The 26,275-nt window shown below is 37.5% G+C and overlaps 1 long non-coding RNA gene across 3 annotated transcripts in view; it reads right to left on the bottom strand.

Moving 5' to 3' along the window:
- The window catches only part of LOC148223592 (uncharacterized), a 143,121-nt gene that overhangs the window by 8,816 nt on the left and 108,030 nt on the right, over positions 1-26,275 (bottom strand). For all 3 annotated transcript variants that reach the window (XR_015803826.1, XR_015803827.1, XR_015803828.1), the window contains 4 exons: positions 13,922-14,033; positions 9,076-11,773; positions 7,351-7,429; positions 6,163-6,324 (listed from right to left, as the gene is read on the bottom strand). This is a non-coding gene — a long non-coding RNA (uncharacterized LOC148223592). The remainder of the gene's footprint in view (positions 1-6,162; positions 6,325-7,350; positions 7,430-9,075; positions 11,774-13,921; positions 14,034-26,275) is intronic.

The following is a 26,275-nucleotide window of genomic DNA, read 5'->3' as shown; positions in this document are numbered from 1 at the left end:
TCAGTCACGGGGAAAGCGCTGCCCCTGAGCTTAGGAGCTGTATTTAAGCTCCAGCCCATGGGCTGTTCCCGTGCTGTGCTGCAGGCAGACCCGCATCCTGCTGCTTCTTGCTTGGCCTCATCTCCACCAGCCCCGGTCTTGCCAGGAGGCTCCTGGCCCGGGCAGGGATGGTCCCCATGAGCAGAGGCTACAAGGAGCAGGGATGGAGCAGCAGAGGGCAGCACACTCAATGCTCAGGGCACCTCTGCGCTCCTCACACGTGCAGAAAAACCCCGAGGAGAACTTTCAAAAGCCCTTCTACACGATCTCATTGCCGAGCTTGCACTGGCCAGCACAACTCACGAGCAGAAATATGCAGTGTAGTTGAACTACATGACAGTTTTAATTTATACATTTTAGTTCTGTAATTTCTATTCAGCGTGTTGGCAAATAATAATTGTGGCTGATAACAAAATTGCTTGCATGAGAGGGGGTAATGATATGTGAGCTGTGTATGATGAAAGGGAGGAAGATAAGGCCTGAGTGAAGCACAGGATATCGAATGACTTAGCTGCTTTTTTCTTTGCTGTTTGCTCTTGCATCAGAGGGATACACAGTCTAGCACATCTCACTCGTGCCTGATGACATTTTCTGGCTGTATTGTTTTATATTTACATTTCAAAACATATACACAGTTAAAATTAAGGTTACATCAATATCATCCCCAATCAAGACTCGGGAAATTAAAACCCACTTCTACTAATTGGACTGTACACCTGATCCTTTAATCATTGCTGTTAGTACTATTTAGCTATTGACAGTGTGTGGAAGGCAGTGTATACCTTGCAAGGAAGGGAATTACTTCCATGCAGAACAAAACAAATCGTAACATAATAAGCTTTAGAAATTTACTGGGGAAAAAAAAACAACTATTTGTTCAAAGAGGCTGAGCTAGTGTTACCCTGAGAACATGATTTTTTTCCATTTCCTGACTTGAGTTCCAAAAAAATTTACTTTTATTATAAAAAATTAACCCAAAAGTTAAGAGCCCTTTCAATTCTGTTTCTCTTCCAAGATGCAGACAAGCACCACCACAAATGAGACTGCCAATCTCCAGCTTCTGGATCAAACAATGTACAAACTCAAATAGCTCCTCAGTTTTTCTAATTAATTAAGATGGAGATTGCAACCAGAGGGACATCTGCCTTTTTATACCTCTAGATGTGAGAGTCAAATGTTGTGCTCTTTCCAATAGAATTTGAAGGAGAAAAGGAGGAGACTTCTGTTCTTATTTCAGTTTCAGCTTCTACTGTATCACTAAAAGAAATAAAAGTTTTAAAAACTTTATTTTTTAAAAGCTTTACTACCAGTTTCCAAGTTCCACCAGAATTATGCTAATTCATTTTGAGAAATTATCTATGAATCACTACAGTACATCCAATCTGGGGCAGGACAATGACTTAGTAAAAGGCAGCAGTGAAAGCTATCTACCTATTTATATCACATTTATCATAATGGCATACATTTTCTTTGGAACTATAATTTACTGTGAGTGATTCCCACTTCCTATATCCCATGACAAGGAAGCATTAGAGGTTACATTTAATTTTTATGGGGTTTTTTTACCCAGTTCCCAAGTTAAACAGGTTAATGAAGTCAATACTATCTGCCTTGTCAGCCTGCTTACCACCCTCATTAATCACTTTCTGAACTGTTAGTTTTGCTGAAACTAAACTTTGGGGTGGAGAGGTTAAACACACTGTTCCCACAGGTATTGTCAAAAGAGACTTCTGGTGGAAGGGAGAGACCTTGAACACACACCCCTAAGGAGGGACGGGCTGTGGCCTCAATGTATGCACTGGAGAAGCCAAAGGGGAAAGAGCTCAGGCACAAAACCTATGAAAAGTTTCAATCAATGTTTATGTCATTCCAAGGCTCCAAAGTAAAATTAACCACAAGATAAATCAGTAGAAGAGATTTCATTAGTACCAGCAGAACTGGCACCAAGGAACTAATGGCTGTTATTATTTCACAGGGTGTATGAGGAAGAGAAATGGTCTTCTTACACAAGAAATATTGTGTTTATCATATAGTGAAAAAAGGGAAATAAATGGTAAAATGCTGTTATTGTAAACAACTTTATATTTCTTTTGTATCTGCTGGAAGGAAATAAATTCTGTTATACTTTTGCTTTTTAACAGTGTTTCATTAAACACCAAGAAGGGACATTGCCAGCCAATTCTCTCTCTTTCCAACATGTGTTTGCCAACAAAAGGGAAAATTTAAAAAGCAAAGGCACTATTCTTACCCTTATAATGTAATAAAAGCCTTACATGCATTGAATGGGGACTGCTGCTTACATTAGTATAGATGACTAAGGGGAGTCCACAGCTAAATAAAAATAAAATTTTAAGTTGCTGACAAGTATACAGCTAAAACTACTTTAAAAACGTAAGAATCCCATGTTCTACATAAGAATATATATATATTTATCTTTTATTATTTTAGTCCCTTATCTTTCTTAATAATTGCATTCATTTTTAGAAGAAATGCTGTTGCTTCAACACCCAGGTGGTAGCATGTGGATCACACATATTTTTAAGGTTATCACAGAGGCAATGAAACAGTCAAGGTGGGATTTTTTTAAGCTTAAGTCATAACTAAACTTCTACTATATATCAAAAAATCTCATAGGAAGCAAATAAAACTTTCAAAGGAAGACCAATATTGCCTGTCAACAAAAACAGACTTGGCAGAATTTATAGATGCGCAAAACTGCAGAGGATAGACATAAACTAAAAAACAACCTTTTAAGAAATTATTGCTAATTTCATTTGGTTAGACAGTTTTAAACAGTTCTGTGAAACACTATTCTCTATTTAGCAGCTAATATTGTTTCTACTTTAAGTCATTGATAGAAATTTGGTTAATGTGTGATCCAAATAGAATCACCCAGCATTGTTTTGTCCTCAGATAGCAAGAGAATAAATAGAGCAGGCAGGCTCCAGAGCAGACACAATGATTTCTTCAAGCTTATTAAACCTCTACAGTGAAGAACACCCCTAAAGCACACAGCAGAGCAATCCTAGCAAGCATCTCTTCTGAGATGTGTTATTGCTTTGTGAAACTGTGAGTGTTCTCTAGGAAGCTCCACACCAGGCTGCTGCTGCTGCCCATGTCCAGCTCCTGCTTAGGGCTCACATCAAGAGCTCCTCAGTTAAGGGCCATTTGCTGCAAGACAGGGTGTCCTTACAGCTGTGTGGTCACCAGCCAGCGGGATGCCTGGACTGCTGCAGGTGAGTCACAATCCAGACACGGCATAAGCCCCTGAGAAAGGAACTTTCGAGACTGCTGTTTGGGTCATAAAAATGAGAGTATAGTCAGGAGGGATGTGGGGACAGTGCACCAAAAGCAGGTTGGTATGCAGTTTGTTGACACAAAAGGCAAAGAGAATGAAGAGGGAATTAAATGAAATTAAATGCAGTTTCATTCTCTTCACTTTCCCCTTTACTGGCTTGATTCATGAAGACTGATTTTCCTACTCATATGGGACTGCCATGAAGCAAATCTTGTCTTCCCTGGGAAGGAAAAATCAATGCCCCAACAGTGTTACAGTTCAAAAGGTGATTAAAGGTACTGAGCAAACCACCTCCACGCCACAGCCCTTCAAAACCCTACACCATCACTTCGCATCATACCTCATTACTTCAGGTTTTCATTACAGAATAAGCCAAAATGGCATATCTGTCATAGTGGTATAGAAAAACAGCAAGGAGCCTGCCAGACCTGCCCCCTACTGCACCAGGCAAAACCATGCTATGGACAGTCAAGCACAGATCTTCAGATGCCTGGGAACAGCCATAACTTAACTTCAAAGGCTGCTGAGATGACAGTACAGAGAAAGGGAAGAAGAGTCATCCCAAAATGTATCTAGCTTTAGACTTTGGAAGCAAAATCAAGACAATCTTCAGATTGTTTCCAGACTGACTCACCCACAACAGAAGGATGTAGTAGGAGTGCAATATGCTAACAGAGCATCCCTTTTATTTGTATGCAGATGCACAGAATTACAGGCATAAAGATGTTGGGATGTACCTGAAGTAATATATTTTCTCCCTATAAAATATTTATGACTAATCTAATCTTACATTAAATGTTTCTTAATAATGGCAAACATTTGAGTCATTATAATTGGTGAATTGCTAGGAAATGTCATGAAACTAAATGCTTAAAATGTAGAAATTACCTTTAAGTCATCTCATTTGAATGAAATTATAAAAAATTATGTTCTATTCATTATTTTATGTATGTTTCATTATAATAATGTGGTTTAGTTTATGTAACAAAAGGATCCTAATTATATCTTTCCTAAATAGATACAAGTTTATCAGTTAGCATATCCTGGGTAAACCATTCCAACTAATGCAGCTTTTACCGCTAATGCCGTGTTTTAATTCTTTCCAGTTGCTAGAGGAGTTATTTATACGCACAGCATGGAGGCTTATACTCATGCTTCTTTGACTGCACATGAAAATAAAGGACATTCAAGTAGAGAGAGAGGGTAGAAAATTAACAATTTTAAATCTCAAACCAACCCACATTTTCAATAAAGGAAAAGACAAATAGATGAACACACCGTGATAAATAAAACATGTGCTTTGACATCTCCTGGATTTAGTAGACAAATTGATTTATATCTCTCAAGTAAGAGACAACAAGGAATACTTGCTTTTTGAAAACTGGCACACTACTAAGAAACCAGAATGTTTTTACTTAATTATGGTAATTGTCTATTAACATTCTAATGCATGCTAAAACATTAGAAGCTCTTCTTTGCCTTTCTTCTCCCATCATGACAGATAAATTCATCCAAATTCCCTTCCTTCCAACTCCTTTCTGTCAACACAGATGAAGTTAGAAAATCAGTGAGAAAAAGAAGAGGAGGAGAATCATTTTGTTTTAAAGTGTCATTGCCTATGTTACAAATTCACAAGTATCAAAATACATGAGGACAACTGACGAATTATATATGTGATTCATCAGCAATCAATCCTCACTCTCAGCCCAAAAAAAATCTTTAGTTCTCTTTCAAAACACTGAATGCTAAACACATTTCTACAGATCCTTCTTATTCTAAAGATCCTTCTTAATATCTTTTTGTCTTAATACTGGCCTGATTTTTTAGGAAATTAGGCTTAATGATATCATGCGTTTTTTTTCTAGGTACAGTGGTTTTTTTAACTCATTGGTCAAAAAAAATCAAATCTGAGTGTGGGATAGTGATCTCATAGCAGCATTAGGGGCAATTTATGATATTAATAGCTTATGGTGCTAAGGTCAGCACACTTTGGAATACAAACCAACATTTCCTCAAATGCACATGTGTTCTGAAATCCAACAGTTAGCCCTGTCAAAAAAATCCGAAAGAGAAAGGTTTGTGTACTTTCATTTCCCCCTTATTCTTACTTTTAATGAAAGACAACTTTCTTGAATTTGTAACAGTAAAGAAAATGGTAAAGTGGTAGCTTTTCCATCGGAATTTTAAGGACTAAATGTCACCTGCTTATTCTGGAATTTCCGTGCAAGTTTCAGCACATTCTTATCACAGTTCATGATGTTAGTTTTGTGTTTCTCACTTACTCATGATATAAGTACATATGACTGTGGTTTACCTATATGAATATGTATATACATACACACATTTGCACATCAATATGTGCCAGTTGAAACATTTCATCTTTACTTAAGTAAAAGATTTTCTGTTTGTGCTATATAAATATAACAGTTTAGCATTTCTAGAAACAATCAGACTTTTGAAACCACTGTGAAAGGAAGTGGTTGTGCTATTTTCTATAGCACTTCTTATAAGCAGTCACATGGAAAAGACAAGGAGTAATGGGTACAAGTTACTCCTGGGGAGATTCTGATTGCTCACACAAGGAAATTTTTTCACCATGTCAACAATTAGGCATTGGAATAACTTCCCCAGAGAAGTAGTGATTTCCCTACCACTGGACACTCTGGCTGGACATGGTGCTGGGCCATCTTGCTGAGACAGTGCTTTTGCTAAGAATGATGAGACCAGGTGACCCAAGAGAACCCTTCCAACATGGTATTCTTTGACTCTGTGATTTGGAAAATGTTCTTCACTGAAAACGTGATTAGGAACTGAAACAAGCTCACCAGTGAAGTCATGGTTCCAAGCCTGTCAGAGTTCAAGAAGTGTTTGAACACTTAAACATTAGGTTCAACTTTTAGGTTGCCCCACGTGGAGTCAGGAGTTGATCCTTGAGTCCCTTCCGACTCGGGATAGTCTGTGATCCTATGATTCACTATCATGGCTTCCTGGACAAATGGCAATCAAAAACACCCACCAAATAGATTTTCCTGGTGAAAACACAGGTTTGATACATACAAAACCCAGGAACTTGAATAGCTCACAGCACAAAATATACACAAAGAAATGTAATACACCTAAGTACATACAAGCCAAAGACCCAAATAAGGGGAGCAGTCCTATTCTTCATCACACCTCTAAATTGTCACTCGTCGGTTTCAGAAGCAAGCTCTTTATTCCACTTTAAGGAATAGTTGTTTTTCTGTATTGTCTTTACATATAACACAGTACTGTTCAGCTTCCTCAAGCTTTTAATTGACCACAGATAAGCAACTCCCTGCTTTGCATCTTGACATATTATAATCCCTCTCTCTGTCCTTCCAATTTAATTGCAGTCTATATAAAAAATGGACTCCCACAGATATTACAGCATACAAAAATCTAGGAATATTTTCCACCAATTTCAAGAAAAAAACAATGGAAAAAAAATCTACACAATCTTAAGGACTTGGATCAGAATTATCTTATATGAGTAATATAAAATGTAGATTTCTGTAGATTTAGGAAAACAAAATGACTAAGCTGAGATTCAGGGCCCATGTTTGAAGAGGTGTTTTTTTGTTTTTTTTTTTTTAATAAAATGGATAAAGAATAATAAAGAATTTACTAAAATAGAAGCATTTTCTCAGTGCATAATTTCCTCTTCAGCTTCCTTCTCCTTACAATTAGGTAGTGGAACAAACTTCAATAATGATAGGAGGCATTATCACTTTAAATATAAGGAAGTTATAATTTAGCAACACTACTACTCTGTTCAAAGTCAAGAAATTTAATTCACAATATACCTAAATAAAAGATCTCTGCTTATGAAAATAACATTAGCAAGCATACTATCCGATAATGAATCATGGGTTGCACATTTTAAACAGATTCACAAGAGTAGCAGAGTTGGTTCACCAAAAAAGAATAAATTCAGAAAACTATAACATTAATTCTGTTAAAGCAAAATGAATAGACGATATGAGTACATTTACCCTCCCTTGGACAATCCATTTCTTCACATGGACAAGTCTAAAGCACCTTGATCCCTCTGTCTCTTTTAATCACTTTTTCCTAGACAGAAAAATAGCAGAAGTAATGAACCAAAAAAAAATTACAGATCTTAAATTAAACAACAGAGACCTATTTAAAATAAAAAAAAAGTTATCCATTTATCACTGCAAATTTGACACTACTGTGCCAATATGAACTAGAATTTCAAACCCTTTGGTCAATGAAGCATAAAATAGATTGTCAGAAATACTGTCTGAAATATGAATCCACTGAAAAAAAATGCTTGAAAATACCTAAGATAATTTAAGAGACTCAAAATTGGCTGTATACACCTCTAAAAAGTTTCTACCTCCCTTTCTAAATTCATAAAGGGTTTTCTCCTAGTGACTGTTTCATAGAAGTAGTAAAAATAAGCTTCTGATTTCTATATTTGAAAATGCTGTGTATTTCTGTAGTAAGCTAAATCACTTTTTATCTGGAAATTATTTATTTTGTAATAGAAACTAATAGCAAAATAATAAGCTTTCCCGTACACTGAAGCAATCTTCTTGGAAAATTCAGGAGGCTGTGTTATGATGCACATGGTGTTCTAAACACGATGTTATATGAAAATTATAAATGTACAAAAATTACAAATTAAGAGGTACATTGAAGTTATTTTTTTCTAGCTTTAACTCAAAACAGAAAATTAAAAAAAAAAAAAAAGAAAACACCTTTGGGGAAAAAATCATACTTGTTATATGCCAGTTGAAAACAATCATCCCTCAACAAACACCTAAATTTTGGTCAGCCTGAATCCTACTGCGTCACATTACAGCTCGTTAAGGATAAAGATGGCTACAGCAAGCTGCAGTGGTTCTCCTGCCTAGTTAGGTTAGCTGTCTCGGCTAGACACCCTCCACAGGAATATTTCCAGGGTACCTGGACCAAACCAAGGTAAGGAAATGCTGTGTACCCCTCTTAGATCACATTTTGGCCAGGGTGATTTTGGCTCTGCTGATACTGCTCTGCTGGGCTACTCTCTTTTGATTGTCCTTTTGCTATTTAATGAGAATGCTACAAAACTAAAGCAATCCGATCCTAAAATAAGAGCAATTGTGTAAAGAAGGCAAATTATAACAAATATCCCTTTATCTTTATATATTCCCTAATAAAAACAAAAATTAATAACAATTAAAACAAAGATTATTTAGCAAGCTTTGAGTTTTTCCTTATCTTTAGAGTTCAATAAAAATTATCGTAAGCTAATCTGTGCTATACTAAATAACGGAGGGGAGGGGAGTTTGTATATTCTAACTATATTTTCCCCTGAAAAAATAAACAGATTGGAATAGAATATGAGAAAGACATATTGAAACTTGTCTGGGATTATTTATAAATAAGTCAAAATTAATAAGGAATGAAACAGCAGCTGCACTCGTATTGAAGAGAGTTAGAGTCATCTCAGAACACTCATTCATGAGTGGCTTCATTCAAAACACTGACAGTCTCCAACACAGAATTCCTGAATTTGTAAACAATCTCTCATCTTTATTTTGGCCGGTGGACAACAGTGGCTGGTGAGGGAAGCATTCAAACAGACTGCAAAAAATAAGACCCACTGCCTCTGAAAGATGGCAACAATTCAGGGATAAAACAACCCTGCTACTTGATATCACCACATGGAGAAATGTATTATTTGCAGCAGGAATTGAGGAATGTCTTACCATTGACAGAAAAAGAACTGATAGGCCAGTAAAATAAGGAGAGTGAAATAACTGCCCTTTCATTGTGCAGATACTAGAAGGCACTCCAATGCTCCAGGTGTTTTTTTGGCATTTTTCCCTCCATCTCCCCCACCACATTTAGTCCCTGTAATCACGCTATGGTAAGAACACTTTGGTCCAAAACATTTTCCAGATATGGAATCAGGAAAGGATGACTTTGGGCTTTTGTTCCCTCACTGACCCCATGTGACAAAGTCTGGAATCCTTTTGCAATATTTACAGTGATTTAGAGGTAGGGCTTCAAGAAGTACGATTAACCTTGATTTGAAAATCTGAGAGGCAGGCTAGGAATGAGTATCCCACTGCAGCTTTCAGCCCACATTCAGAGGTAAAGATATCCAATAATTCTCAGCAGTAAGCCTCAGGACTGTAAATATAATGGCAATCTGAAATCTTCATGAGTTTCCATTTAGTATTCTTGTGTCGTAAGTAGAAACACGATATTTACCAGTGATTGATATCCGAGGAACATAATCTGTCTTACACAAGGTTATTTATTTATGAGGAGTCCTGCAGCTGTGCCTGGAGACAGAGTGGATGCTCTGTGAAATGGAATGGATGCGTGTATATATGCTGTGTATTTGGTGTCAAATTGTGACATTTTATCTGGAATTCCTTGGGTGGTGCATCTTCATACAATCTTACGGCCATAGCTTAATGATGTTAGCAAAAGAGTGCAGCCAAGAACTCCTGTCTTGTCCCCCTAGTTCAGATTCCTTCATGGATGGGATTCTTCTTACACGTAAAAACAACTGGCAGTATATTAAACATATCTTCTCGGTTTGCCATATCTGCAAATAAATCAAGCAGTGAACTCAGGAACACCACACATGAGCAGGCTTATAGTCAACTCTTACTCTTTTGCTTGAACAAAAGACAAAAGCATATTTGCAGTAAAGTTCAAGTTTCATTATTTCTATGAAAGGAAGGTAAGGGAAGGTTATATATGGGTATCTATGGCTAACAGCATTTCAAAGTTATCAGCTGCTTAGAGGGCAATTGGGTCCATTCTGAATATTAAAAGCATGTTATTTAAAATGTTATGACCTTTAGATTAAGGGATAAATCCTCAGTAAATTCCTAAGTAAACTGCACTAGTGGCAAGGATTCATCTTCATTTTTTCATTCTTTTGATGAAAGCACCTAACACAGAACTCCTACACAGCCTTACTCAACATATTAAAGGACATTATCCAAAGTTCAGAAAGTCACAAATCTGAAAGTCAGGTAAGTCCTTTGTTTCTGCATTACAATTATTCCTGGGAGAATCATAGTAATAATTTAAATAAATAAATAGAAGGTTTTATCTTGAAATACCTCAGACTTCAGAAACATGCTGGTCTACCTGAACTTACATTAATATATTTGGCACCTATGAAATTACCATCGAGCTCCTTGAAGGCATGCTACTGTATGGGGTATCTTTAAATGCACATCTTCAGGCAAGGACTTGATCTCCCTGTGATTGATAGAGGCACTTACCACAACAGAATCCTAATCAAGACACAGATCCTCTGAAGAAATAAGAACAAATAATAATGGCAGTACGGCTTTAATATCCAACTAAGCAAGAATCACCTCTGCTTTCTTGAACAGAACATTTTTTCCACTATCATTTACATTCATGAAATGTATGGCCTACCTGGTATTCCTATGAGCACACTCTGGTCTTCTGCAGAATACCAGACAGAACTAAACAACAGTGTGATGAAATAGCATACACATTAGGAAGTCTGGGGTTTTTCATATAAATACTTTTGCAATAGAATGACTTGCCTACAGAGCAGAAGGGATGAAGCTTGAAAAAGCAAAGGATTATTTTATCATTTCAAAAAATCAAGAGCCCCAGCATTTCAGACCATAACTGCATGTGCTTTCTGAAAATAGATGCATCTTTGAATTCTGGGGGGACAAGGGACTGTAAGAATCCAAAAAGATTTTTATCTTTGGAGGTATATCAAATGTGTTGCTTTAGGCCAGTGGGGAATGGCAGATGAAAAGCTAATGGAGAAAGGCTGGGTAAGGGGCTGGATTTAGGATAACAATCCTACAAAATACTTGAGACTATTTGTTGTCTCCCTTCTCCTATGAAATCCATAAAACATCAGCATTCCTGTTAACCTCTGCAAAATGCAGATAACACAATGTTTGATGCAGATAAACTCCAGATCTATCAAAATAAATACACAACTAAAAAGATAAATATTAGATGGAAGAATATACCTAAGATAAAAAAATTCTGTTGATGAAATGCAATTAGTAATCTTGTTAGTTGATTCTGGAAAAACATGTTTGTTCAGAGCCTGCAATAAACAACCAAATGTTCCTTCATCAGAAAGTGCAAATCAGCCAACTTAGTTAAGAACTATTCTAAGAACACTTAATAGCATCCAGGTTCAGTGACTGATTTTCTATTTTAAGCAGGAAGAGAGGTACAGCACAAACAATCTGGAGGATAAAAGCCTGACAGCAAAATCTCCACACATACCAAAGAAAATAACGTGCCTATGACAGCTACAACAGCAGCAATTTTCAGCTTCTTACACTGCTCATGCAACGCACTTTGCAGTCATCCCTCTTGCATAAATCTGTACGTTATAATTTTGCGTTCCAGTGGATCGGTTTGTGTGCTTCGTATCTGCAAATGAGCCAGATAATAGGAGTGTGAGAAGTGATTTGTGCTATCAGTGACATCAGGAGTTTTGCAGCTGTAGTTATTAACAGATTTTTTTTCATCCAGCAGCATTGACTAAAATCAATCACTCTGATAACCAGGCATGGCATGAGCTGTCCGCCCTGTCATTTCAATCTGATTAATCACACATACACAGACCTTTACCTTAAAGGAGCAATTGTTCACATTTAATCACAAAGATACATTCAAGCATACCATCATAGATTACTAAATTTAAGTGCAATTTATGTCTTATAGTTTGGCAAATATGTTTATGATAATATGGTTTTGGCATATAGATGTATTGTTTCATTCATTTTACAAACATTAAAATCTAATCTAGTGTGTTGCACTTTGAATCATTTATCACATCAGATTTGCAGCTTTTGAAGCTTCCATTATACACGTATCCTTATCTGCAGATTTATCCTAATAACCCAGGTACAAATAACTTATTAGTTATTATGCCTTCTTCACACTGTGCGTGCTTGACAGTAGACACCTTCTTCATAACAGATGAAATGTCTTTATTTTACCTAAACATCCTACATTCTATTAACTGGCCATTCCTTTGTTTCCATTTTCCTTTTCAACCTCAGAATAAAGCACAGCTCTTCCATTAAGAGTTATGCAAGACCTTCAATCTTTTTTGAGTTTTGGGATTTTTTTTTTCCCCTCTTTAAAAGGAAAGGCATACAAGAGAGTCCTCACACAATTACAACATTCTGCAAAAATACACTGTTATGCCAAAAAAATGGTTGAATTTGAGATCTGGTAACCCAGTAACAAATTTGACTTTGCCAGAAACACCCTATATTCCAGATCTTGGTTAGGCCTAAGCACACAAAAGCATTCAAGTCTCCTGGGGTCCACCAGCATTAAGGAATGTAAGTGGGCATAGGTTTCACTTTCAGTCCAGAAGCCAACAAAATATAAGAGCATGCTTAAAATTTTATTAGAAGCCTAAATGTTGTGCTGAAAAATTGCACAAAACCATAATCTTTGGCTCTGTTGCTGAAGTCATATGCAGCAGACAGGTTGTTACTTGCTATGCATATTAAGTAGATGACTCCTTAAGCTTTTAACTTCTTCAAAAGTATTAATTCACCAATATTTCAGGACTGTGTCTTTTCTGAAGAGCCAGATCCATATGTTAGGAATTAGATTTTATTTACTGTTTCTAAATTAGATAATACTTATGTTTAAAATAAATACTTTTTCAAAGACCATTTTACTTAGACCTATATATGAATTGACTGAATAACATTTTTATGTTTTACATTTAAACAAATAATTTTAAGAATATTTTAATCAAATAAGGCAAAAAACCTTTTAGCTAAAAATATAACATGATGAATATAAAGAGAACATTCCTTTCATTAGTAGTACACTGTGCAGGAGGCCCCCAATAGGAGGCTCCTGCTCTGACTGCTCCCCAACTGTATTTTCAGGAAATGACAAGTTGAATAGATTGACAAGCAAGTAACCTGCTGAAGGAGGAGAGAAAGCATTCTTCTGCCAAAGAATTTTAAAAGAAAATCCAGAGTCTTGGAGGCAACCAGAGATTTCCTTTTGCTTAAATAAAAGGCAGAGACACAGATTCATGAACAGACTACAAGTAATTACTCAAAACCACACAGTGCATTTATTTCCTCAGTCCAAAACTGGGATGCAGAAGGATATTGCTTTCCACCACATGTCATGCACCAACAGTATATACATTATAAAGCACCCGGAGGTTCAATTGTCATTCTGTAATGAAATCAACAGGAGCCAGGCAGAACATAACTGGGGTGTAATCACCACCAGAAGCTTTAATATAAGTGCTCCTTATACAGAAAAGGCTGACTTTTAAAAACATTCCTCCCCATCACGTCCTAGAGTATTTTCCAGAGCAAGAACATCTGTTAACCTTATTGTGCCCACTCAGTTTAGCAAAACTCTATCACCTTTGCTGTTGCAATGCACCTTTATCAAGTAGAACACAGGCAATGAACCACACAGTAACCCATACTTCGTGCAGAGTGTTTTACAGGGATACATCACAGCAAGTGATTTTTGGACCTTTCTTAGGCTCTGGAAAAATATTAAAGTGATGATTTTTGTACATACCTTCATATTCAAACTGGAAATCTAGAAAAACGCAAATGCAGATCAGAAGATTAGTCCATCTAGTACACAGTCTGTCTCCATAGCTGCTACTGTCAAGGAACGTGCAAAATACCTATCAGTAATAAACAAGGATAGTATCTCACAAATCACAGGTTGTGTCCACACAGTTGTCTTCAATACCTTTTCATTAGCCAGTTCTCTCTTGGCTTTTCCAGTCCCTTTTAAAATCAGTTTTTACTGTAGACCATCCAAAAATAGTAGTTCCACAGTTTAAATTCTGTGATCCAGAGGAAAAAAGGAACTGCTGTGGGTTAGGGTTTTTTTCTCCTCCTGCCCAAGCCCACCAGCTCATAGCTCCATGCTTATCCCCTCCACAGCAATCATCTTGGTATTCACCTCTACCAGAGTACTTCCCACATTTTTACTCCCTTCTGTTCTTAAAAGTTCCAGTCTGCTCAGCCTGCCTTTGCAGACAAAGTCATTTAAGTACACTGACTTCATTTTGTTCTGAAGACCATTTGGTAAAGAATTTGACAAATAGTCTGAAGTTCAAAGTAAATTAGATTTAAAAGTCAAAGACCTGTTAACTATTTCCTACTATACCACACTTGATTAGCTTGAATTTTTTTTTAGTACTATGCCCCAGAATCCTTCAGGAAGAGCTCTTTCAGACATTTGGAATTTACCACTTCACCTTCCTGTTATAATCTGTTATTAATTAAAAAATTCTAACTATAACTAAAAAATTCATCTATTTGATGATAAGAAATTTCTGCTTTTTTTGCTTTTGCCTTCAAAAATATTTTTAATGCTCAAGTTTTTCTGTATTCCGTCCAACATTTTTGTATTGTTTATACAATATTGCATTTTAAATGCAACTCCTATTACTGACACAGAAAGACATATTAACAGGTTTTCACTTATTTATTCTCATTCCTTATGTCTTATGCTCTATATATGACTTTTCACCTAGTAATTAGAAAAATTACTTGCTCTGACTGATGAGAAAAAGGAAACAATACAGGACATGATATCTTTCCCTGCTTGAGACCTCACAGATGGTCAGGAATCTCTTAAGTCAGGGTGCCCATCTGCAAAAATATGTAAATAAATAAATATGCACATAGTGTAGAGTAAAAATGAGTGGCTAATTCTCCTCACAACACAAACAAAAGTAATTTTTGAATGCAGTAATGCATTTTCATCCTCTTGAAAAGAAACGTCTTTACTATACAAATTTACTTCAAAGAGTTGAATGCCACAAGACATCACAAAAGCCATGTATTGCACTGGGCCTTTCCTTTTCTTCCCAGACCATCATAAGCATCTTTCAAGAGAAGACCCAAGTAAGTGTCCATTAACAGGGCAGGAAGAATTAATCTCAACTAACGGATTACTGTAGAGTCATATACTCTTCCAAATGTGCCCAAAGTTAGAGTTTTATCTCTTCTGTCATATTTATTTTTAAGTCATTTCCTAAATGGAAGTACATTTAGGAAATAAGGAAAACTGTATTTATCAGAAGTGAATATGATACATTAATATGGTGTAAGTCATTAACTGAGAAATACTAAACACAATCTATTGCTACAATCCTACTCCAGCCTAATGCAGATTACATAGACAACATGAATTTCTAACAGTGCAAAAATGTTTTTTCCTATTTAACATATATCAGGAAGTCAATATTGTATTCTTCTTCTACAAAAAAAATCCTAGGAGAGGAGATGTCTAATTCCTTTTTTCAAATACACTGATTTTCTTGCAAGTCTGTTAGAAAAACAATAAAGAAAGATGATGCACTGAACTCTCTCATCACGCCCTCATGTGCCAAGCCCCTAGACACAAAGACATTAGAAAGGAAAGTTCTTAGTGACTGAATACAATGACTAGATAGAGAAAAAAATTAAAATAGAATAGAAAAATATTCTCAGAATCTGTAAATAATATTAATAATTGGGGGGGGCTGGAGGGGGAAGCATATCTGAAACAGTATTTTAAAATAAGGTCACTAAGATACTTTTTGTGTATAGTGTATCATTAATTGGTGTAAATATAGACCAAGAAAACCTTCACTAATAATGAAGAAAAAATACTTTAAAAATTGCATGGTATGTTCTAACTGCTTTGAACTGTCAAGTGAGATGTTGATGGTGAAATAGGTCTGAAAGCACATGTATAAACTTTACATTTTTTCTTTCTTCTTAACACGTTTGTAATTATGACCTTACCTAAATTCAACTTCAATAATGTAACTGAAATCAAGATATTGCTATATATCAAGAGCTAAGCAGGCCTTTCCTTTTAGTTACATAGCAGTGAAATGGTCATAATTGACATTTTTGTCACGTTGCTGTGTTAAGTCCCGGCTCGTGCTGCATAAATGCACAGAAATTCAGCTGCATTACACTCCTCTCTTTACCCAACCTACCATTTTATTTTTTGCTCTCTTCATCGCTGTCTTTTCCTTCCAGTCTTTCATCATCTGTGAGAATTAAATGTTTTTTCCTCTGCTTATTGACAGGGAAAAAGAGGCTATAATGCCTGCACACTACCTGTTCCTGAACAAAAATCAGCAAAACTACAATCAACATCCAGAAGGTCCTGTAATTTAATTTTGAATATGAGAAGGATAATTTAAATCACAACACTGCTAATGCTGAAGTTAAAAACAAGCAACGCACATGCCTCAAAAAAAAAAAATTTTAAACCCAAAAACCCCCAAGATTTCTGATGAAATTACAGAATCAGAGGTAATTTATGCTTTACACCTAATTCTAATTTTTATAGAATAGATTGAAGATAGGACACATCAACCATATTAATATTCAAGCCTATACCTTTAAGTATCACACAGTCACTAATCAGAGCTGAAGGGGACTGAGCTTTTCTCACAGTTTTCATTCTCATTTTTAAGTGACTTAATTTTGTACTATTTTATATTCAAAACACTTTTCTTTATCTGGCATGTAACCCCTACAGTTCAAGCAGTTAAACAAACAGCACCTAATTTGATATTCTGTAAAATTAATTTCAATACAGAAGCTGATGAAAAGGAGAAAGGCTTTAGTATTTTATAGGTATTACTAAAGCTTGTCCCTCCAGAATTGAATCTTCACAGCAGTCACTTTGTAAACAAGATTCAGGGTTTCTGAGGTGTTACATATGCAGGAAAATGTATGTCACAAAACACTCTGTTGTGCTATTGACATATAAGCATATCTTAAAGAAATTCAACCAATAGTTATTGAAAAGAAAAGATTTCATCAGAGAATCACAGAGCAATTGTGGTACCTGAGGCCAAACAATGCTCCTGTCCCCACAACATTCACACAGGACTCTATATAGGGGCAACGCTCCCTTCACGGGGTTATCAGCTGTCACCCACCTGATACTATCAGCTAAGCTTTTGCTTTTATAATAGGCCTACTGAAGCTGTATCTACTGTTTGGGTTTTTGTTTTGTTTTATTTTTTAAATCACCACCATTTACTGATTCCCTGTATTTTAGCCTTTTTGCTATTGTTGTTGCTGGATTTCTGATAATAAGATTCAGCTCGTCTTGTCACACTTGAATTGCCCAAGATAACCCTTGCTTTCCCAGGCTAACATTGGTCACAAACCAGCATTATCAGAATGCAAAGGGGGATTTTTTCCAAGTCCCACTCAAACATCTGGATTAACAGGATTTTTACGTTTGAAAACCATGTAAAAACTTAAAGCATCTAAGAAAAGAAACAAAACTTATTCTACCCACACAGAAAGAGATGATATTAATATCCTAGATTTTTTTTACCATTCAAAAAGCAACTCTTTAATCTTTTATGGGTACTGGCCCAGCTTAAAGACACATCTTTCCATCCATTTCAGACAGCTTTTCACAGCATTCCCAGGAGCGGTGCGAGTTCCTCCTTCTGCCTCAACCCCAGCTGCACTCTGAAAATGTGGTTGCCAAAGTGTGCAAGAGAGAGCTTTTAGTCATCAGCACTCGTTTTAGTCACTCAGGTGACTGAGCCATGCCCTGCTGTATTCAAAACAGCATGAGGGCACAGAATGAGAGAAGCCTCAGCTGATGGTACCAGAGAGCAGAGCCTGTGAGGATGGAGATGGCCATGACAGCAGCTCAGAATGAACCTTCCCCCCCTTCAGCAATGCCTAAGCAAAATCCTTCTATTCATCCAGTTCAGAAAAAGGAGCATAAATTCATCATACTTAGCTAGCAAAAGACCGATGGAAGTATGTTTACAGGCAGTTAATACATACAGCACTCACACTAAGATCACTCAGAGACCCTCAGAGCAGGTACCAATGCACACAGAAGCAGAGCAGACAGTTTGCTTCTGAACTGCCCTTGCACACCTACTGAAATCTAATTGAATGCATCAGTCCCACCACACCATATTTATTTCTGGCTCCACTTGAACAAAAAGACAAGGAGTTTTTCAGCAGGAGACTCTCTCACTGCTTTTCCACATTGCTTGTCAAATCACAACAAGCTTCACCATGGCAGAAAGAAATGGGCAGCGAGATCCTTCCAAATCTGGACAAGACAAACAGATCCTTCTAGAACTTCCTGGTTTCTCTGTATGATCTGTAACACTGGCATTTTGATATCAGTCTCTGACATATACATCTCTCTTGAAACCCACACATTTCACCCACCTTCTCTCTCTTTTTGCTGTGTCTGCTTGGCCAGAGAGCACAGCACTCCACGAAGCTCCCTATACCGTAGGAGGACAGCAGCAACTACTGAACATATTGCAGAGGTTAAATGAAACTTGAATAAATCTTTTCTCTGTGAGCTTTCAGAGTAAGAATTCAGAAGGGAGGAAAACGGTGCTATGAATAAGAATAGTCGCTGTTTTTTGAGTATGTCTCCTACCACATTTCCACCTTAGCGTAATCCAATCACTATTCTACTTTTCACTGAACATGTATAAACCTCACACTCCCATTCTCTGATCAAAGGTGTGTGCCTACATGGATACATTGGCTGTACTCTCTTTGTCCCTTGAATTTGGACACTGGTACCTCTCCCTTCAAAAGCATGCTATCAGCACTATGTAGAGTCTCCCTTGTAGCAATGGCAGTAAATAATTTTAGGCGCTATAAATTATTTGAAGGAGAACAAGACTTTCTTAACAGCCCATACTGATGCCCAGCTGCAGTACATTCCTTTGATTTCACCCACAAAAAGAAACCAAAATGTCCATCCATACTTTTTTCTTCCACAGTGACACCTCATTCTCCTGTGGAGGAAACCTTTCTTTCTTAAGAAACAGCATCTTCAACCTCCAGTTCCTCATACTTTTGCTGCACCAACATTGTCTCCTCACGAATGAGAAGTGTCTCCCTTTGAGTCCCTTTTTTCCATGACATTTTTTTCATTGAATTGCCAACTCGGTCACAGAGAAACAACTTTGTGTACAGGTGTAATAACAAAGTCACTCCAGTGGCTGTGTTCTCTCTGTATGCATACCAGTGGAGTTTATGTTAGGCTCATAAAAATTGTTGGAGCTTTCTTGTTTGTTTTCCACAGAATCCGGGAAAAGTTACACATCATTTAATACAATAACAGAAAAAAAAAAAAACAAAACACCTGCTTCTTAACCTATTTCACCATTTGACTGCTCTCTTACTGATGCTGCTTTACACTTATCAAGGTGGTCTAACCTTGTCTGTGCCACTGGGCTGCTGCCAGATACCTCAATGAGCCACACACAGGCACATCACAGCAACCTCCCCTCAAGAGCTGCACTGAGTAACAGGGATCGGTGCCCAAACATGCGTAAGAGTACTCAGAAGCATGTGACAGCTGCTAGATTTTGGAAAGTTTAGGTGACCACACTTCCCAGCCACCTTCCTCACCTGTGTGAGACCAGAGCAGTGAAGTGAGGCTGGCTGGTTAGACCACATTGACAAGATAAATGCATGCCCTTGAAAAATCCCCGGTCCTATTGACGTCAAAAAGCAATGGATTGGGTCCCCTGTCAGACACAGAAAGCAGACATCTGCTTCACTGCAAATGCGAAGAGGAATTCATTAAGTCAAGCATAGTCTTATTCCAAACCAAACACTATTAACATTTGAAGTGCTTAAAATTTTTAACTGATGTAAAGTCTCTTCAATTCTCTTCCTGATTTCCCGTGTTAAATAATGATAAATGTTCAAATCAAGAATTTTATTATTCCTTATTCTTTTATTGTTAAATTTTGTTGAGGTTTTTTGATACTTTCCCTGTGCTGCCCCCCTCCTCATTCTATGCATTTCTCCCCCCTGCTGTGTGCATCTGCTGTGTCTCTCTCTCACTTGCTCTCTCCCTGCTGTGTACATCCACTATTTCTCCCCACCACTCCTCTGTGTATGTTTGCCATCTATCTCTCTCCCCCTCCTGCTGAGAGTATTCACTGCCTCTCCCCCTCCCCCCAGTACGTGCATCCATCCTGCCTCTTCCTCTGCAGTGCACATGAGCCTTTTCTCAGCAGCTCCTACTGGCATTCATACTCACCTTCCTCTGACTGCCTTCCCTCATGCCCTCTCTATTTTTCATCCCCTCCTTCGTGCACCCCTTATCCCTGCTCATCTTTATACTATTCTCCCTTCCATCTTTTTGATATTCTGGTTCCTTCTGTCTTCTTATCTGCACCACTCTTCTCTCAGGCTCCCCTTTGTACCATTTCTCTCCAGTTCTCTCTGATCTGCTCTCACAAATTGATTCTACAGGAAAAATGTTCTTGTTTGCAGGGTTGTGCAAGCCCGCATTGCAAACCATTCAGCACTGTGTCAAATCTGAGGTAGTCAGCTTAATTCGCAGAAGAATCCTTGCTTCCTGCCATCATGCACACAGGGTAAAGTCTCCCAAAACACTTTCCTGTCCTTTATTTTCCTCATATGACTGCACTGCTGGATTCATTCGCATGTAATGCAAAGTATTCAAGTATATGAAGTACATGCTTTTGCACATCTGCAAGGTTCTTATTGGCAAAAGGAAAGGATCTATTATGACACTAATCTTAACTGTTGCAGTTTAGGTCACAAAAGCCAAACGTGCTTTAATTGGTATAAAATAGTGGGGCAGAAACAAATCCAAATGCATCCCATGATTTTCCATCTCCCTTTCCAACTGATATATAAGAACAGTGACTTAGTCATTCAGTGATCAACTAATTGAGTAAGCTCTCTTCCTTCTCATGAGAAAAATTCATCAACTTGCTCTCATTTTCAATGTCCAAGTAAGACACTTGAAACATTTAAGACTGATCAGAGAACTCGTCTTCCAAGAGTTCCAAGAGGGATACCTACATAAGCTTGTATTTTCTCATTCAGCACTAACCAGTGCTGTGTTTCACTTAGGTAATCACTTACATTACCTTATGCAGATCCCCAGTTTTCCACTTTTGACTATTAATATCCAGATATTCATTACCAGATACCCAGTACAGTCAGATGATGCAAACCAGACCTTCTTGGTATAGAAATTCATTAATTTTAGGAAAGACAACATCTCTGCCTGGCACAATGCACCTTTAGTAAACCCTTCTAGCATTTACTCCACTTTGAATTATTTTCAAGCCCTAAATATTTGTATTTTCTTTAAAATGTGTCCTATTGTCTTACTAAGGCCTTGTTTAGGTTTTCTTTTTAGAACATTCATAATAGATTTGCTATATGCTCAAATCTCTCTATTTTTTTGGTCCTACAATAATGTAGTTCGTTTCCAAAGTCGAAGATTAAAATTATGCAATGTTCGGGAAAAAAGCAGATAATTTTCATTTTGCTTTTGCTAACTTTTACTTACACATCTAATCTCCTGACTTCCACTTATTCAAGTGGAAGCCTAGTCTAGTCACACCTCCTTTGTCATGTTTGTTCATCACTGTCACCTCCACAGGTACCTATTTCTTTGGGGATAAGTCTCAGGCAGCTTGCTAACTGTCCTAGGCCTCCTCCAGTGCATCTTCCTCTCCCACCCCTTGCAGGTGGTTACCTCTGGCACCATGGCACAGGCAGGGCTACTGGGGCTCCTGAGCACTTGGTGCTTCCATCCCCTGAAATACAACAGAGTCATTTCACAGGCAAGGAAGCTGCTCTTGGTTGTGTTACTCCCATGTGTGTGTGGTATGTCAAACCTAGAAGCACTAAGAGAACCCTACCAGAGGCTGGCATCTGAGAAGGCATACGCTCATGATCCTGGCATTCACACATCTATGTCTTGCTCAGATTTTCTAGATCATCAGCTGCTTTAAAACAGATGCTCTCACCTGTTGGTTCTGACCCTGAACTTGGCTAAATAGTTACTGCTCCGATTTTTGTCAGTTTTTTACAATTGTGGTACTTAACTTGACAAATTGGAAATACTACCACAGTATTCCACAGTGACAGATTTTATTGAACTGTGAGTTGAAAAGACTTTCAATAAAATATTCCCTGAGTATCAAATTCAATTTAATTTCATCACAGAGGTCACTTCTAATCTCCTTTTTTTTCTTTTTTTTTAATAAAAAAGAAATTAAGCATAACTTCATATTCAAATGCACAAATACACCTGCTTTACATTTTGTATTAAATAAGTAAATTTAGTTTTAAGAGTGACTTGTCAATATCATTGCAGCAAGAGGAAATTTTGGCAGTTGCACAGAAAAAAATGGATGAAGGATTTAGTGAGTGAAATATGACCTGGGCTTGAGAAACAGGCTCAGTTGGTGAATACTTCTATGAAAGTGATCAACACGAAAATGGATAACATTGCCACTGACATTTTTATCACACAGTTTGAGTGTCAACACTCCAAAGATATAATAAGAACGGTCCAAAAGATCAAAGTTCCTGTCGCAGCCTTTCTGCGCTTTCAAGGAGATGATGGCACATCCATTTATACATGTTTCAATGTTTGGAAATGTTCTTTTTCTTTCTTTATCCGAAGAACTTTAAGACTCATCTACATGACATTGTGCTAATGAATAGATTCTACAGAGAATGACAAAATAGGCAGGTCCATACCTATACACAAAAGCTTAAAAAGAAAACTAGGATATTTCTAATGAAAAGCACCTTAGAAACATGAAAGAACAGTGGGAAAATATTATGGATATTCTTTTCCACATAAAAACACCTGCAATATTTTTGTTACCTTACTAAAGTTAAAAGCTCCATTTTTATTTTAAAGAATAAGTTGCCACCATATCCCAACTAGACTAAAAGTAATTTTATCCTGGTCATCTAGAAACAGGTCAAACCAGTTTGAATTTCCTGTTTCTTTTGCCAAACAAACGCTCTTCATTTGAGAATAAATTTCCATGCCCTGACGGAATAAGCAGCTCACAGGAGAGTGATCTAACAAAAATGACTGAGGCTCAGGATATGAATGTAAAACTGATTGCTTGACCTGCTCTGTAACACAGCTCGTATCATGCATATGCACCTGAGAAGCTATTATGATTTGCACATCTTCTCTCTGAATGACTGCCATCCTATCTGTAATAACTTTACCAGTTAAATCACCATCTGTTTCACAGGCTTTCTAATGTTTATATCTCCCTTTTCTGTCCTAGGAAAAGAACAAAATTGTTTTCCTCTACTGCATGAGAAGAAATATCCCTGCACTCACTCAGATGGGGAGCTAAGCTAACATATCTTAATTCTCTCCATCAAACCAAGACATAAATTTTAGCATTCAAATGAGCCTGAATGAAATCTATGATCTGCTACCCCTATAAAGGGCAAGACAGAACAAGAAACATGTTACATGTTTTCCTTTGTCCTTCCATCCCATCTGGCAAATTTGCTTAAATGCTAATGTAACTGGTGATAATGAACAAAAATCAGAACCCTGACACATACCAATAGAAATGACACAGCATTTACAAGGATCCCAAATAGATCCCAGGTCAACGTAACCAGAGGAAATTTAGATACTCTCTCGTAAGTTAAAAGCTTTGGAGACTATAGGGTCTGTTCTTCTCTGAATTATTAACTGTTGTTTAAACAGCTTCTATACTGTTAGTCAATTCCTAATTATTAAAAAAAACCCAAACAATACAGCAAACCAGACATCTCTTCCAAACCCAAACACCAAACAAAACCAAACCCAAAAAATCTCAACTCCAACAAAGCTACACTTGACCTAGCCTTGCCTGCAAAGCTCAAGGAAATGGGCAATATGACCTCCACCACTGGGGAAGTCTGTAATCACATTTCTTACATTTTTACTACACAATAATAAAGGTAGACAATGGTGGCGCCTGCTATAGGTAGCTCAGAGATAACTCTGCAAGTCAGAGACTTACAGAAGTCTGTCAGGAAGGGGCTCTAAGGGAACCTTTGCATAAGATGTATCAATATGGATTTGCAGAAGCATTCTGGAACCGTGAGGATTGCTGTTCACCTCTCAGGACCCTGGATTAAAAAGTCACAGTGGAGATCATAGTGACTATACATAAAATCTTTCACAATGAGCAAGATTAGGATTAATTGGTTTGTCTCTCTTTATGCCTCTCCTGGACATCAGCAGGACCTTTTGGGTTTTGTTAATGCTGAAAAAAAGTGTTAATTAAAATAACAAATGCACATTAGAAACCAACCACTCACAAAAGGAGCTTCTGCTATGTTTCTCTATTACTCAGTTTTACTGACACAAAGAAAAATTACTTTCCACTAGTTGTTTGTCATAGTCTGCTCCCTTCCCTCCCCATACAAGCAGTTCAGAGTTAGCAATATGGTGCCATCTATCAGATAGCACAGAGGCAAAACAGTTTTGAAATCTCTTTCCTAATGCACATACATGCTTAGTGATTCCCCTCCCTCCAGGTCCCACACGTTTCTTGTGTTGGTGAGACTTAAAATTTGCTGGGAACAGACCCCATATCCAAGACGGATAAAATTTTCAAATAAAAAAAAATTGAGCAAAAAGCCCTTTCTCTCCATACAAGAGTTCTACTGTCTTTAAACTGATAAAGAGCCTTCAGAGCATTCAGTTGACAACTTAGAGATGTAGGCTCAATGCTCATTTGCTGTGACACTGAATTATGGTGGCAGAAAAGAAAACAGCCCAGGAATCCCCTTGCCTGACCCCAAGCAAAATGGGGCAAAAACACAGAACACAACACAACAAACACACGGAGGAGCCCCCGGAGCTCACATGGTCCTTCCCTTGCCCTGAGGCACGGCTACTACACTCGCCCTTTCCCCAGCCAAAAGCTACCCAACCTTTTATCAAAGACTCCCTGATAGCAGCACCTTCACACACATCCTGAAACAGTAACCTCAAATCCGAATCACTTTTACCACTGCCATTAACCAAAAAACATTTCCTAGCAGCCAAGAAAGAGTTAAAGCTTTCCAAAGACTCACTGGCAACAGCTGCAAAAGTTGCCAGCACAAAAAGGAGGGAGCAAGATTGGAATTAATTCACAACAAATTTTGATAAAATAATGATTGAAAAGCAAATCTACTCAATAAATTAAAAACAAAGAAATCTCAGGGAAAATAAAGAGGGAAATTACTACAGGTCATAACTTTTTTAAACCTATTGCTATAAGATAACAGGAGTTCTTATGCTACTTGAAAAAAGCCACGGAGCATTTTTCAGTGGAGAGTGTCCTAGGAATCTGAAACCAAAGCAAAGCCCCCCACATAGGATTCCAGGACCAAAAGCATAGCTCTGCAAGCTTTGAGATTTTAACTTCTCTTTCTTTTCAAATTCTTTTTTAATTGCAAGGCTAGTAGTAGGGAGAGTATCTGGGGCATGCAGACATTTATGGTCTCCAAAGAAAAGAAGTTCCAATTCTTCAAGAGGAAGTTGGAAGCTGGCAATGCTACACTGTCTTCTCATCTGCAAAAAGGAAAAAATTCATGTACAAAGTCGGTGTCTTCTTGCTATTAAATCAAGCAACAGCTGAAAAACTCAGCTGGAAGAAGCAGCTCTACTCATCTTCCTTGTAGTCACCTTCAAAAGTCACCAAAGATTTTGAAGAACAGGGCACTAAAACAAATGTTCAGTGTCTTTAAAAGTGTCCAGAAATGAATGAGTTGCCAGACTCATCAATTTCTAGAAACCAAGGTGACAGAACTATCAAAGACCTAGAGAAGTAACCACTGCATTGTCTTGCCTGACCTTCTGTGATGATGTGCAGAGGAATGAAGGAGCCACAGGCCTTATTAAAGGGAAAGCACTCTTTGTTCTTGCAGCTTTCAAAACAAAGTACAATGATCTTTTCCACTGCAGCTGAAGCAATTCTATCACCAGTGTCATTTTTTCTGATGTCTGAACTGCCTACTTCAGAAACACTTCTCTGCCTAGACACAAAGAGCCAGTGAAAAGACAGAACATGGGTAGCTGGGCTTTTGTCCACAAACC

This window comes from Sturnus vulgaris, chromosome 5 (assembly GCF_052056855.1).
Source record: "Sturnus vulgaris isolate bStuVul1 chromosome 5, bStuVul1.hap1, whole genome shotgun sequence".
Taxonomy (NCBI): Eukaryota; Metazoa; Chordata; class Aves; order Passeriformes; family Sturnidae; genus Sturnus; species Sturnus vulgaris.
This window is presented reverse-complemented; position numbering and strand designations above follow the sequence as displayed.